At 37.7% G+C, this 15,779-nt stretch overlaps 1 pseudogene; it reads left to right on the forward strand.

The window, feature by feature from the left end:
- Positions 1-292: 292 nt before the first annotated feature.
- LOC149241409 (uncharacterized) lies at positions 293-814 on the forward strand (annotated as a pseudogene).
- Positions 815-15,779: the final 14,965 nt, after the last annotated feature.

Genomic DNA, 15,779 nt, shown 5'->3' on the forward strand with positions numbered 1-15,779 from the left:
CGATCCTGACTAGGGGTGCGAAAGCCTACTGCCCCCACCAGCGCGTCATGCACTCACTTGAAATTGTGTGGCTATCTCCATGCACGAGCGACACGACTTCAAGTATTCAACGACATCTGTTGAGAGCGGTATCGCATACGGGACACAAGTCAATCTAAGGTGCTCCTCCCCCTGGTTACATAAGGGACTCTACTTCTCATTCCTTTCAAGGCAACTTATCACAGCACTATCAATCAACACAACCAATTGCCATTAAAGAGGTCGATCAATCTCTACTCTCTTATTCTCAGGGATGGCGGAGCAGTGCTAGCAATATGGGCAGGAGAAGGCTACACAAGCTCAACAAACAACTCAAGTAATAATTTTTGTGTTTACTGGTCTTATTTCATTCGCTTATATTTTTTAGCCTCTAGTGTATCAGTTAGTAATTTCATTGTTATTGATATTATTGTTGCTAGTGATGGTATTAATGTTATTGTTGCTAGTGATGGTATTTTATATTTTGCATCATGAACGTGGTGAAGGATATGACTGAGGAGAAGGCTTCTCAGGCCACTGACGCGAGCAAGGGGATGGGTCGCCTATCATGGGAAAATCCCAAGAGGGCAAAGAACAAACTGGCTCTTTCTTCCAATGGGTTGTTAGTTGATTTTATGACTAAACAATTAATTATTGAATCTGAAAGTGTATTGGATTTAACTGAGTTTGGATGATGTTAATGCAGGCGGGGGACAAGGCGAAGGGCACTACGCAGAGCTTCATGGACACTGTAAAGAGCCCCTTCGGTGGAAATGTGGTTGAACATAACAAATAAGGACGACTGTTGTGTTATGCTAAAACTTTACTATAGAAACAGCAAATTGTAATAATTGTCCCATTTTTTTTTGTGGATAATAAATATTTGATGCGCTAATTTGTTAGCAAACAAATGAAATGAATCTGAACTTGAGACTTTGTAGATGAGACTTCGAATATTTGAGGCTCTTGGGATTTGCAATTATGGAATGTCTCCCATTTTCTTTCCATTCAGGAGTTATATGTTTAATCTCTCCCATTTTCTTTGCTTGCGTTCAGGAGTTATATGTTTAATATGGGAATCTATTAATGGTTTTTGCAGTTTGTTACTTTTCTGTATCTATACTTATCTTAAAGTTTACAGAGTTTTCAATTTGATCTACCAGGGCCTTTTTCCTTATACGATCCATCTACTGTCTATTGCAAGTTTACAGAGTTTTCAATTTGATCTACCAGGGCCTTTTTCCTTATACGATCCATCTACTGTCTATTGCTTGATCTGATGGGTGATACGTGATTTATGTCATATGTCATTCGTCTTCATTAAAATAAATAATAAGCTTTTTAAGCTATTAATACACTGAGTTTTATGAATTACAATCCAGAATTTTCAGCATTCATCTAGCTTGATACCCATTAAAAGAATCATATTATTGTTTCGTCATCGATATATAATATTTCATTATTTGTGTTATATGTTTCTTTTTAATATCCCATTATTGTTGTTATAATTTTATTATCCTTGTATTCATCTTATATAATTTTTTATATTTTTGATAAATTTGATTTATTGATTGGATTTGAATTGGTTTGGGATAGAATTTTAATTTCAGTGGTTTCGGATTTTTTCAAATCAAATATTTTTTAAATAAAAGTATTTTTTTTTTCTGTTTTGTTTTTTTAATTTTTGAATTTTTTTTTATAAAAAATAAAAAATAAAAGTTGTTTATTTTGAATGATTGATTGGATTTTATTATATAAATAATTGAGAAAAAAACGAAGAATAATAATTTCTATAATCAAAATTATAGATTTATTATTTTGAATTTTTTTTTATAACATATAAATATAAAAGTTGTTTATTTTGAATAATTGATTGGATTTTATTATATAAATAAACGAGGAATAATAATTTGTATAATTTTGGGTATAGATTTATTTTATTTCAATCAATTTATTGATTGATTTTATTTTGAATGTTATTATAACATTTATTATTTTAAACCAAAATACAATTCTTTCAATTCAACATTCTTATTGACCTCTCTTTACACTTTTTGAGACAATTGTTAATCATAACAGTTATCTTTTTACACTTTTTGAAACAATTGCTAATCATAACCGTTATCTCCTTTTGATCATAACAGTTATCTACTTTTGATGGCGGACCACATTTGTTTGGTCCAAAATGTCTATGCATAAACTGATGCGACGACTCTAAGAGTATATTCATACCGTAATACTGATTACACTGATCACAAAAATCTCAAAACTGAAATACTCATCTTCCTGACAATATACTGACAACAATGACCAATAAATAAGAACAAAAGCAGAGTGAAGATGACAGAATAGATAATTTTAAAATATGTTATTTTGTGCTTTGTGCTACTTTGTGCTTTATTCCGAACATGGCTTTTTGTGTTACTTTATTTGTGATGAGGTGGCTACTAGGTCGTTGGTCTTTGTGTAACATTGGCATATGATGATCATATTTACATGGTAGGTGTCAGACCAGGAGGTAACTCCTCAAATGTAATCGTATTATTCATTCAGGTTGTTCATTATTATATACAAGAGGGAGTGACTATTCAGTTCATTTCCCAATGACTCTCTATTTTCTCTATTATTTATTTACACTAGTTACAGTTGTTCACCCAATCCCTATGATTAGGTGTCAACATTCTCCCCCTTAATCTGAAGGGATGTTGGTGAGTCCAAGCATCATTCTAAATCTTTCAAGCTTTTCTCTTCTAAGCGCTTTGATGAAGATGTCTGCAATCTACTCATTAGTGGAACAATGGTGAAGATGGATTGTTTTGGCCTCAACATGATGTCAATGAGATGATATTTTGTATTGATGTGCTTCGTTCGATCATGGAACTTTGGGTTCTTGACCAACTTTATTGCTGAGGTATTGTCAATCATGAGTGGAGTCAATTGTACTTGTTTTATCTGTAAATCTTCCAGAATTTTCCTAAGCCACGCAATTTCTTTTGTTGCCTTAGCTTCTACCACATATTCTGCCTCTATTGTGGAATCTGCTGGAAGTGATTGTTTATGTGATCTCCAGGAGAGAACTCCTGATCCAAGACTCATAGCATAACATGAAGTAGATACCCCAGTTTATTTGTCTCCATCGAAGTCTGAATCTTAGTATCCAATCAAGCTGAAGTCGCCCACCTGTGTATACTTGATTCCAAATTCCTGAGTTCCCTTCAAGTACTTTAGAACTCTTTTTGCAGTAGACCAATGTCTCTCACAAGGCCTTTGGATAAACATGGAGAGGATTCCAACAACAAACGAAATGTCTGGTCTAGTAGTAGTTAGGTAGTTGAGACTTCCTACAAGTTGTCTATACTTTGTTGCATCCTCAAATTCTTTTCCTTCAATGGATGTGAGCTTTAAGTTTTGTTCCATTGGAGTAATCAGAAGATTGCATTCAGTCATGCCAAACCTATTCAACTGATCTCCAATGTACTTCTTTTGAGAAAGGAATATGAACTTCGGATGTTGAGTTACTTCAATACCAAGATATTAATGAACATAGCCCAAATCAATCATTTCAAAACCTTTCCTCAATTCCTTCTTTATGGATGCAATGTAGCTCTCATTGTTCCCTGTCATCAAATATCATCTACATATACCACAAGATATACAACTATTTTTCCAACCTTCTTGATAAACAAAGTTGCATCATCAAGATCATAATGTTTGAAATTGAGTTTCAGAAGATGCTTAGTTAGTTTTTCATACGAGGCTCGCGGTGTTTGTTTAAGGCCATACAAGAATTTCACAAATTTGCATACTTTATGTTCATGTCCTTTTACAACAAATACTTTAGGATGGGACACAAAACATTCTCTTTTAGATCTCCATTCAAGAACACAGTTTTTACATCCATTTGATGGACTTTCCAACCATTCTGAGCTGCTAGGGAAAAAAGTGTTCGGATGGTAGCCCATTTTGCTGTGGGGGAAAAAGTATCCTCATAATCAACCCCTTCCTTTTATGCAAAACCTTTTTCCACAAGCCTAGCTTTGTGCTTGTCCAGTGAGCTATCAGCTTTATTGATCCAAAATGGATTTTGGATAGACTTCTAAGTCTAGGTGTTCCTCACAGAGGAAAAATGAAAGTCCAAGGAAGTTCCTGGAACTAGCCCCATTGCAGAGATCATCTCATTCTGAATTTGTTGCAATTTGAATGGGCAAAAATGGACTTAGTATGTAGAAGTTATCGCAGAAAGAAGATGCCCTTTGTCCCTTAGAAAAAGAGGCAAATCTTCAAAAAATGGCCTAAAAGGCTTTATGAAGAAAAATCGCATCGGAGGAGGTCAAAGGCGGACTTAAGTAAAAAGGGGAAGCATCCTCGATTGCCGATCCCCGACATATCGGGTCAAAGGTAGGGTTGTGTGTATATAACATAAGGATCGGGCCGAGCAATACTGCGATTGTTGAAATCGTCGGATCAACATCGATGGTGACCATGCCATGGGGCTTAAGGTGGGACCCCGGGCCGAGCGATATCGCGATCGCCGATATCGGCGTCGACGGATCACGTCGGCATAGGCCATGCCATATGCACAGAACCCCAGGTCCATGCGATACGTGATTGCAATCAATCGCATTGCAATATCGTGTCGGAGTAATGCGATAGAGTGGGCCACATATATATACACCGATGCGATGCGACCGGGCCCGAAAGGGTTTGTAAATGCTAGTGCATAATCATTTCAAGTCCAATATGAGCCATATTGTCGGGATTTTCAGTGTTTTTAATGTATTTTTATAAATAAAAAGGGAACAGCGGCACAGGGGCATTACAACTTGTGATTGCGATTTCAGGCAGACCGGATAGGAGTCTAAGGTGGAGTTGATGATTTTTGAAATCCAAAAGAAAGCGTTTCTGTGGATTTTTCCTGTGTTTAGTGTATTTTCCTGTGTAAGTCGAGAACGCTAATTTTGGGGATTTCAAAGGCCCGATGGTCCCTTCCATTGCAGAACAGGTGGCCACCATCCTTGAAGGCATTTGGCAATGATTGCTTACGCTCAGAGGGGGATTCGAGCGGACAGAGGCCGAGAGCCAGAGAGCCCGAGAAAAGGGAAAACGAACAGACAACGTCAGTTGGCTTAAAAGCCACAGAATAACAGAGACAGAAAAAAATGGGAGAATAGCAGTGTTGAGATAGGAGCGCAGAAGGCTAAGCCAAAGTAGGAAGCTAAGGCGAAAGAGAGCAGTGCAGAAAGCAAAAAGGCAGAAAGCAAAAAGGCAAAAGCAAAAAGAGGTCGAGGGAGCAAAAGTGAATGCGCAGAGCAACCAAGGGAGTCACTTGAAGGTCAAGTGAAAATCCAAAGAGTTGTACATTGCAGACAGCCAAAGAAGCCAAAGCCAGAGCCAGAGCCAGAGCCGAGAGCCAGAAAGTCGAGAGCTTCAAGAGTCGGGGATAAAATGGTGTCTAAACCCATTGTTTCTATGTAAAACCAATGGAGTTGAGCCAGGGAGCTTGTAAAAGGACTTTACCATAATCCCAGAGAGCCTAGTCGAGTTGACTAGAGCTCACGGAGACGTAGCCCAAGAGTTTTGGGTGAACTCCAAATTAATATTGTTGTTTTGTGTGTGTTTTATTGCTGCATTGTCTTTGCTACTTTATTTACTGTTATATGTATTTATATATCAGTTTGAGCACATTAAATTACAACACATAAACAGTTTTAATAAACAACACCAGCATACACCTTCTGTTCAAGCACATATTTAATTCCGCATTGGTTAATCATAAAGACTTGGGAATATTTAAAGCTTTGGAAGTGGGAGAGGTTCTTGTAAGTTAGACAAGAAGCCTAAGTGCCCCATTTTCAGATCAGTCGGTGTAAGAGCTTAAGTTCGGTTAACCCAACCTTCAAAGAAGGTTATATCGGAATGCTTGATTGAAAAAGCAAGGCTTGCTTGTCTGAAAGGTGTTTGAACAGCAAGAGGTTGATTATATGCTTGTTTTGCAGACTGACTATTGTTTGAGTTTGTAGAGGTGAAAGGAAATTTATTGACAGCTCAGTCTAGGAAGGACAAATAGGAAGAAGGGTTGAAGGCATTCTTCTATTCCAAAGGACCTCAAGGCAATCCTTGGAGCACAAGAGGTTTGTTGCAAAAGGTTGCTAAAACAAGTTCTTTATTAATCTTGTTTGAAGTTCTTTGTTCATTGGCATAATGACGACTTCCTCAAGTGTATCCTTAAACTCCTTCTCCATCACAAGACTCTTCGATGGAGACATGAAGCAAGACTTGTTCATCATGACGGACAAGGTGAGAGAAATGTATGAGGATGGAAGAAAGAGCAACATACTTAGAGAGCAGTTGAATTCCACAAAGGAAGAGAAGCAGTTGCTTTTTGACAAACTACAGGAAATGGAGAGGCAACTTCATATTGCAAATATGAACCTGAAGAGGATGCATGAGTTGGAGTCACAGCTCTTTGCTGCCCAAAAAGCCTTGGTCAAGTATCGGCTTGAAGAAGAGGTAAACGATTCCAGCTTGTCTTCAAATTCTTCTAAGAATGCTTATATTGGTTCTTTTGAAAAACATATTAGAGGCATAGGTTCCAAGCTAATGTCCAAGATGGGCTATGAAGGAAAGGGCTCGGGAAAGCATGCACAAGGTATTGTTGAACCAATAATGGTTGAGGAAAGGCTTAAGTATTTGGGTATTGGCTATGGACAGTCTTATAAAGAGAGTTCCAAAGCTGCCATGAAGGCCATTGAAACAGTCCCAAGAAGGAGTTTCATTTCATGTCCTCTACCTTAGAAGTGTGAAGGTTGTATTCAAGAGAAATGCAATGGCTTGAAACATCATTTGCAGGATGCAGGTATTCAGAAGAACAAACTTGAACCATAGAGTTGTGGAAACTCTAACAGCCTTGAAGAGATTGATGGTGTTCCAAAGGGAGCCACTTCTTCATTTGCTTCACCTCCTCATGAAGGAAATAAAGGTGAAAGAGGCAGGTATAAATCTGGTTCTAATCATATTCCTTTTGATTTTGTAAAGCATGGTAAATTTCCACATAAGCATGGGAAAAGAATTGCATGTTCCTTTTGTGGTTTGGATAACCATCATGTTTCTAGATGTTGGAAGAGAATGGCCACATACATGAAACTTTTGAAGGAAAAGAAGCAAAGAGCCAAAGGTCCATTGGACAAGGCAAATCATGTTGTCAAGAGGATGCACATGTGTTGCACTTACTGCCATAAGCAAGGGCATCTTGCTGAAAGGTGTTGGACTCTGAATCCAACAATGCTTCCACAAAAGCTAAAGAAAGTGGAAAGAGAAGATGGCAGAAATGGAAAGGAAGTTTCCATGAATGATGTGTCTCAGAATGATTCACATGTTGATGCTGATGTGCAGACAAAGGAAAGACCTTTGAACTGGATTGGTAAGAAATGGTTAGAGTTCTTTTCCAATTAAGGATTGCATGTCTATTGATGCATCTATTTGCATTTCTTGTTGATGAGATGCAAGTTGCAGGTTTCTACCAAGATGGTGAATGGAAAAGATTGAGTGGGAGACTCACTTTGTTGCTGCAACATTATATTTCATTTCAGCTTCGAAAGTACAGTGTGCTTAAGTGAAAGTTGAAGGATGAAATGCATACATGAGCATAAGATGCATGAATACAGGGATGTTGATGTTTTACTTGTATTTGAACATGTATGTGTAATTAACTTGAAGGGTTGATTGCTTTAAACATGCATGTAATGTTGACTTGGAAGAAGTTAACTTAGTTTCCAAGATGGAGATAATAATGAAGTGTTTCATCTTTTGAAAAAGAGTCCTAATGGTCTTATTCTATATGCTTGACTTGAAGGGTCATTTGTCTTACAGGCATGTTTTGTGGGCTTGTTGTCTAGTCCATCATTTGTATGCAGATGTAGGACATGGAGGTATTCACAAGACGTGAAATCTATTTCTTTTGTTGAAGCGGGAGTTTAGTCCATCCAGTTGTTGTCTATATTTATGTTGTTGTTAACAGTTGTTGTTGACAACTTTTCAAATAGGTACAAATGAGAATTTTGTGGAGAAGGTGTACTTCACATTTGTTGAGCCACCTTGGATCAACGATCAAGGTAGAGAGAAGCTTAAACTACCTTCTATGACTATTTCAGCAGAAGTTCTGCATGAAGGCAAGAAGGAAGATAGTTCTTCCCAGGAGAACCAGCACATCCAGAAAGGAAAGTGGTCAGAGACTTTGGTTTAGAGGCACTATGAAAGGCAAGTGTATGAAGGCTGGAAGAAGAGGGTGTTGTTATTCTCAAGTACTGTTCAGATCAGTATATCAGTCTTTTAGAGACCAAAATTTCTTTTAGTGGGAAGGCGTGATCCAAAATGGATTTTGGATAGACTCCTAGGTCTAGGTGTTCCTCACAAAGGAAAAATGAAAGTCCAAGGAAGTTCCTGGAACTAGCTCCATTGCAGAGATCGTCTCATTCTGAATCTTCTACAACTTAAATGGGAAAAAATGGACTTAGTATACAGAAGTTATCGCAGAAAGAAGATGCCCTTTGTCCCTTGGAAAAAGAGGCAAATCTTCAAAAAATGGCCTAAAAGGCTTTATGAAGAAAAATTGCATCGGAGGAGGTCAAAGGCGGACTTAAGTAAAAAGGGGAAGCACCTCCAATTGCCAATCCCCGACATATCGGGTTGGAGGCAAGGTTGTGTGTATATAACATAAGGATCGGGGCGAGCGATATTGCGATCGCCGAAATCGGCAGTGGCCATGCCATGGGGCTTAAGGTGGGACCCTGGGCCGAGCGATATCGCGATCGCCGATATCGACATCGGCGGATGACATCGGCATAGGCCATGCCATATGCACAAAACCCCGAGTCCATGCGATACGCGATTGCGATAAATCGCATTGCAATATCACGTCGAAGTAATGCGACGGAGCGGGCCACATATATATGCACCGATGCGATGCGATTGGGCCCGAAAGGGTTTGTAAATGCCATTGCATAATCATTTCAAGTCCGATATGCGCCATATTGTTAGGATTTTCAGTGTTTTTAATGTATTTTTATAAATACAAAGGGAACTGCGGCACAGGGGCATTGCGACTTGTGATAGCGATTTTAGGCGGACCCGATAGGAGTCTAGGGCGGAGTTGATGATTTTTGAAATCTGAAAGAAAGCATTTCTGCGGATTTTTCCTGTGTTTAGTGTATTTTCCTGTATAAGCTGAGAATGCTAATTTTGGGAATTTCAAAGGCCTGATGGTCCCTTCTGTTGCAGAACAGGTGGCCACCATCCCTAAAGGCATTTGGTAATGATTGCTAATGCTCAGAGGGGGATTCAAGCGGACAGAGACCGGGAGCCAGAGAGCCTAAGAAAAGGGAAAACGAACAAACAGCGTCGGTTGGCTTAAAAGCCACTAAATGATAGAGATAGAAAAAGGGGAGAATAGCAGTGCTGAGACAGGAGCGCAGAAGGCTAAGCCAAATCAGGAACCTAAGGCGAAAGAGAGTAGCGCAGAAAGCAAAAAGGTAGAAAGAAAAAAAGGTAGAAGCAAAAGGAGGCTGAGGGAGAAAAAGTGAATGCGCAGAGTAGCCGAGGGAGTCACTTGAAGGTCAAGTGAAAAGCCAGAGAGCTACACATTGCAGAGAGCCAAAGAAGCCAGAGCCAAAGAAGCTAGAGCCATAGCTAGAACCAAGAGCCAGAGCCAAGAGCCAGAGCCAGAGCCGAGAGCCAGAAAGCCAAGAGCTTCAAGTGCCAGGGATAAAATGGTGTCTAAACCCATTGTTTATGTGTAAAACCAATGGAGTTGAGCCAGGGAGCTTGTAAAAGGACTTTACCATAATCCCAGAGAGCCTAGTCAAGTTGACTAGAGCTCACGGAGACGTAGCCCAAGAGTTTTGGGTGAAATCCAAATTAATATTGTTGTTCTGTGTGTGTTTTATTGCTGCATTGTCTCTGTTGCTTTATTTATTGTTATATGTATTTATATATCAGTTTGAGAACATTAAATTACAACACATAAAAATTTTTAATAAATAACACCAGCATACACCTTATGTTCAAACACATATTTAATTCTGCACTGGTTAATCATAAAGACTTGGGAATATTTAAAGCTTTGGAAGTGGGAGAGGTTCTTGTAAGTTAGACAAGAAGCCTAAGTACCCCATTTTCAGATCATTTATACTTGTTCTTGTAGACCCACTTGTAGCCAATTGGTTTGGTTCCCAAAGGAGGATCAACCAGCTTCCAAGTGCCATTCTTTATCAAGGCATCATACTCCTTTTGCATTGCTTCTTTCCATTCATCATGAGAAGCAACTTCTTTGAAGGAAGTTGGTTCAAAATCTGTAGACAAATTCAATTCACAATCATAAGAAACATCCATATCAACAGGTGAATCATAGCCATCTACGTCACCTCCATTTTTTCGGGGTGAATTTTTAGTTCCTGTCTTTCCAACCTCATCAGGATGAACACTTTCAAGTGTCTTTGTCAACCACTTTGGGGGACCTTTTTGAGATGGTCCAGGCTGCTCCTTTGATTGAGTTGGGACTAAATCAAGATTGATTCTTGTTAGTGTTAGCCTTTGAAGCCTTCCATCGGTGATCAAATATGCTCTTACAAAGTGGTCTCAGGGTGTCAAAGTCATTTGTCATTTCAGTGAGTCTTCAAGTAAAATTGGTTACTAGGTATTAGGTCTAGGGTTTGTTTTCACTCCTTTCAAAGTCTTCCAAGTATTGGTCCATGTCACCATTCAGTTTAGTGTACCATCATTCAAAGAGTTTTCATCATCATTTCAAGTTCCAATGGGTCATTTTACACCTTGTTCATGCTTCAGTGTACTTGGGTAAGCCTCATTTCCCTCTCCTAGGGTTTTGAAGGTAATTTTTCTTGGATGGCCAAATGATCAACAAAACTTGTGTCTTGATGTTCATACACTTTCCCCTATCCCTAATATACCTTCTTAAACAATTCCCATCACTGATATCCCTCAAATTCATCATTTTCCCACAAACCCTAGCTTATTGCTACAATTTGACAATTTGCTAGGCTAGGCATGTGTTTTGACCTTTTCGACCCCTTCCCCTCACTCAATCTTTTAAATTCCACTTTCCCCTGCTTCCTAACATCCCTCCCTACTTCCCAAAATTTTCTCAAGAATTTATAAGCCCCTCATCCCCTTCATTCCCCTTCATTTCTACAAATCCCCTATTCCACATATCGGGATATATTTTCTTCAAACTATGTTTCTAAGCAAGAAAAGATGAATTTGACAAAAGTGAGAGAGGTTTTTGTCCATAATTGACCCAAGAAGAAAACCATCTTTCATTTTTTACACAGGTTTCATGGTTTGGGAGAAATGTCGAAAACATCATTGGCCTCAAGAGGATTGATGCACTTCTGGAGTGACCTTGGGAAAATCAAGATTTCACCTAGCTGGGATGTTCAAATGACTTTCTTGATGATTTAAATGATATTTAGATAGAGATAGATTTCCAATGAGCTATCATGAGCTGAATTTGGAGTTGAGGAAGACTTTCAAAAGTTGACTGCAACAACACTCTGCATTTAGGCAGCCTCATTTTGCACATTTTAACCAGTCTTCGAAGAATCCACTTTTGAGGGGGCAAATGACCTCCAAATCAGAAAATTCAAAGTGTTCCAGAAACTAGACAGGTAGGGATTTCCAAAACGCTATACTGGGCCTGATTTGGTGAAGTGGAAGGCCTCCAAAAGCAGCCTTGAAGTGGCGCTGCGCATCAGGGAGATTTTTGCCAATTTTGCATAAAAAAACTCAGAATTTCGCCCAGTTTAACTAGCAGTTGACTTTTTCTCTTCTTCTTAGTAAATTTGTAATGGTTAATGATATAATATGATGTAAATATGATGAAAAATGACTTGATAGGGTAGATACATCAATTAGAGGTGGTTTGAGGTTGAATGCCATAGTTTTAGAGGCAAGCTGTTCCACTGCCTATTTTCTAGTTCCTAGTTTAGATGTTGTTGAAACAGCTCCTTGACTCATGGATTCATCCCTTGATGGCTAGAATAGGTGTTTTGAAGCCTATATTATGTACTTTCTTAGTCATTTGTGAAGGTTGGACTCTTGTGGATGCATTGAGCTACTTTGTACATCACTTCTGCAGTTTGGCAAGGAAATAAACTAGGGTTTTGCAGCATTTTGTGGGATTCTTGTGGTAATGTGAATTAGCATTGTTTTCTCCTCTGTTATTCAGTTTATCTTATGTTTATATGTTCCATAATCTCTCTTTTTCTGCATAACTAAATGAATCAAGATTAAAGGGTGGAATCCATTGGTGTTTCACTGCTCTGCCTTGGGGTTTCTTTAGTTTTAAATGTTTTCTACTGTTTGAAGAGGACTCATGAAAATTGCATGACCTCTCCAACTCCTCACCAGTCTTTAGACTCACCATTACATTCATTTCAAAGTGCTAAAACACTTTCCTACCTCGCCCCACAGAAACCTCTACAAATCTGAGTTGATTTCCCAGACCCAAAGCTGCCTTTCCCATCTGATCTAGCAACCAACCATTAAAATCAATCAAAATCCTCTGAGCAAACATACCTAGCCTAAAATTAGTATTCAAATCAGTCATCTCAAGCCTTACTAGCCATATTTTCTTTGAGATTGACAAGGAGAGAGCCCTCTCCCGACCTGGTAGGGCTAGCTACCAGGTTAAGCATGGTTTGATGTTACCCTAGACCTGTCTTTCTCAGCCTAAGGTAGATTTAGTCCCTAACATAGTGGCGACCATACTGGGGAACGTAGTGTTATGTTCCTCAGAAAAATGTAATCAAGTTCATATCTAATTGTTGATAGTGGACAACGATCAGACACAGCAAGGTTGAAATCATTCACCTGGTGACTCTAAATCAGTTTCAATATCAGATCCAAGGACTCCATTGGAGGATGAACCTAACCAGCAGAAATATGAAAGGACAATATGGAAAGCTCAGGTATTCAAGTTGGAATTTCATCCAAGACATTATGTTCTTTGTTATAAATTATTTCTTCTCTTTTCCCGAGAATTTCAAGAAGGCTTTGCAAAGTATATTGTATTTGAGAAAAGATCCTCGGCCTGCATTTGATTCTTTCCCTTTGAAGATTGTGAATACCAAATATTTGCATGCCTTTGAGCTTGATCAAGACCCTTTTTCTGAAGCTTGTGATGACCATCTTCAAACTGATGAACCTCAAGAGACCGAGACTGATTCTACACCTTCTGTACATATTCCTATACCTTGTAAAATTCCCGATTAATACAAGCCTCTGATTTTACCTCGTATATTCCATGCTTTCCCTAAAAATTATTACCTATATCTACCAAGATTTGATGGTGACTATAACAACATCACTGTTGAGCGACATGTATTGAATTTTGAGTCATTTCTCGACCTTTTTGAAGTTGATGAAGAGGATGTCAGTATTAGGCTTTTTACTCTTTATTTGCAAGGCAAAGTTAAGAGTTGGTTCAAAACCCTGCCTGATGCGAGCATCTCATATTTCCAGTAGTTTGTCAAAGTTTTCCTCGACAGGTGGGTGGTAAAACAAAACTCTTTCCTGATTCTAGAAGAATTATATAACCAGTTGAAAAGACAGCCAGGGGAGACAGTACAACAATTTTCTGCCAGGTTTAACCAAGTCTATTTTTAATGCTGGTTAATATAAGGCCTCCTCCTCGATCTGCTCTCTTACACTAACCAGAAGCCTTTGATCCGGAAATGGAGTTTCAGCTAAGAGAAAGGAACCTTGCAACACTTGAAGAGATGCAAAACAGTGCAGTAGATGTAGAGGCTAATTTGTTGATCAGAAGGGCAAAGTTGAAGGAAGAAGAGATGAAAAACATAGATCCAGAGGAATCGACATCTTTAGAGGAAAAGCTCGACATTTTGGTAAGTGCAGTGGAAGATATGATGCAAAAGATCACCACAAGGAATGAGTATAATGTTCAAGACCATGGCTCACTGATTGAAGAGGAACAAGTTGTTGATCCAAAACATTTTCTTTCTTATCCCAGTTGTCATAGACTTGATAATAATTAAGGAATTTAGACTTCTGTGATCCATAACATTGTTTAGATAATCTTAGGCAAAATCACATAACCAATCTTTTGTCGACGCGTTTCGAACCAACCAGTGTGGTTCATCATCAGGACAAGTTGAAGAACCAATCCGGTTTAGCTGATTAAATAGAGTGTGCAGAGATTCCAACGGCTATATTCCAACGGCTAATTTGACCTAATGCTCTTGGTCAAACCAATAATTCAATTATTAACATTTCTATAAATAGCCAAAACAGGTAAATATGTTAATTATATATAAGATCATACAATATCCATATTTATTATTTAAATATAATGGTCATAAGTTTGTTAAAAAATCTATAATTATTATTATTCTAGTAATATTACTTAAGGATAAATAAATGTTACTCATAGAAAATAGTTATCTTAGGTAAAATATACCATTTTATTATTTATTATTTAAATATGATGGTCCATTCAAGAATAATATGTTTATTAATATATAGTTGTAATTCAAATTTATATAATAGTTAAACCATATAATAGCTGTAATTCAAACCTCTAAATAGGTAAATTTGTTAATTATATCTAAGATTACAATCATTGAATAATCTAATATCCATGTTTATTATTTAAGTATAATAATCTATAATTGTTATTATTCTAATAATATTTAAATGTAAATAAATGTTACAATTTTATTACTTATTATTTAAGTATAATGGCCATTCGAATAATATACGTTTATTAATAAATCATATATATTTAATAATTCATAATTCTAATATTATTAAAACCAAACAAATGGAATTCTTAATAAATATTATAATTATTAGAATAAAATAATGTTCATGTTTATTAATACCAGAATAACTAATATTATTGTCATATCATATATATATTTATTTATACTACTATCTAATTATCTTTTAAACTTAATGGTCATTTGGTAAACTAGGTCTCCTTTAATATTTAAATTACTGATTTATATTTATTAAATACTCAATATATACTCAATAATCTGTTATTCCATTATTAAAGTTAATTATGTCATTAGGTAAATATAATATTACTATAAGGTTTAAAAGGGGTTTTTTATTAAGACATTAGTAAAGGAAGCATATTTAATCAGAATAATGGAACCAAAAAATCTAATCCAATAATAATGTATCCAATAGTATCATAAGCGGGACAAGGTTAATATCCTGAAACTTACTAGGACTAATCAGCCAAAAACGAAACTAAAGGAGGGGAAAGACGGAAACCCTAAGACTAAACACAAGGGGAATGAGGAGGCTAGGAAGACAAGGCTGGAACCCAACAGCTGCTAATCTTCCAGCCATCATCCCTATTAAGATTATTCGGCCTTTTTTCAATCTCCAGGGCCTCTCTAAACTTGCGATGGTGAAACTGTGCAACTTTGGCAATGACTTGAGCCTCCTCTATACACACATGATGCATAGTCTTCCCCGCATGTTCAGCCAGGGCGGAGGACTTGGTCCTACCATGTCTCAAGTCAGCCGAATGCTCACTAATCCGTTGATTGATAGAGCGACCAGTCTCACCAATATAAGGGGTCCCACAGGAACAGGGAATGACATAGACGCCCTTCATGTCCTTAGGGTCAATCGGGTCTTTCACAGACCTGAGGGAGCCACGGATAGTGTTGAGAGGTCTAAACCTAGTGGGCACATCGTACCTCCTCAGAATTCTC

The sequence above is a fragment of the Pinus tabuliformis genome, chromosome 8, assembly GCF_031772625.1.
Source record: "Pinus tabuliformis cultivar Carrire ecotype Pingquan chromosome 8, CPIR1, whole genome shotgun sequence".
Classification (NCBI taxonomy): domain Eukaryota; kingdom Viridiplantae; phylum Streptophyta; class Pinopsida; order Pinales; family Pinaceae; genus Pinus; species Pinus tabuliformis.